The 933-nt window shown below is 38.9% G+C and overlaps 1 pseudogene; it reads right to left on the bottom strand.

The window, feature by feature from the left end:
- Window positions 1-461: 461 nt before the first annotated feature.
- LOC102820399 lies at window positions 462-723 on the bottom strand (annotated as a pseudogene).
- Between the last annotated feature and the right edge of the window lie 210 nt (window positions 724-933).

The raw sequence follows: 933 nt of genomic DNA on the forward strand, positions 1-933 counted from the left end.
ACACATGAACTCTAACCATCACAGTCAGTGTTATTTTCATGCACCTTGACATTTGTTACTGCCAGATATGAGGGCACAAAATAATTGGATGCTTATACTTCTGTGGTAAATGAGAAATCTCCAGTAATGAGACAGTCAATAAATGAGGTATAGGTGCATATAAAATTTCTCCAACTGCATTTTTAGTTTCCAGAGGACAAAGATGAGATCAAACTATATTCATACAATGCCCAGTAATATGCTTTATTCACTATTGACCTTACTGCTGATGACTTGAGGAAAGACAACCAAACCTTGAGTGACAAGAACCACAGTGGTTCCAGAGTACCTTCTTGCAAGCCCTCCTCAGTTAACAATAAGCATGTTAACTCTTATATGCAGTCCTTCTTGCATATATGTAATTGAGTTTATTGTAGAGAAAGCAAAAATAGGTTCTAGAAAGAAAAGAGACACAATTTGCCTCAACAGCCCTGCCAAGGATCTGCCTGGTTCTTTCACATCAAGAAGTTGATCTTGAGCCATTTCCGTGTTGTAGATCCTCTGGCAGGTTTCATAGCTTTCCTGCTGTAGCTTGTAGCAAGGCTTCTCATAGCAGTGCCTTCGCTTAATATTGTCAGTGAGTCCATCCATGGTGAGGATTCTGTTTAGGGTCCTGTATGCACCATCTACATTCCCTTCTTGTACCATCACAGTCCTGGCAATGAACTTCAGATGTTTTGCCATGACCTTGGACTTCCAAGCCTTCACTCTGTTGTCATTAGACGTCACAAGTAGCTTGTTTTCCATTTATCTTGATGTTATTTATTTGTTCAGTTCTGAGAAACGTTATTTTCTTTACACTGAGGTGCAATTCATACTGAAGACTGAGTCTTTGATCTTCATTAGTACGTATTTCAAGTCCTCTTTACTTTCAGCAAGTAAACTTATGTTACT

This window comes from Chrysochloris asiatica, unplaced genomic scaffold (assembly GCF_000296735.1).
Source record: "Chrysochloris asiatica unplaced genomic scaffold, ChrAsi1.0 scaffold00077, whole genome shotgun sequence".
NCBI classification, from domain to species: domain Eukaryota; kingdom Metazoa; phylum Chordata; class Mammalia; order Afrosoricida; family Chrysochloridae; genus Chrysochloris; species Chrysochloris asiatica.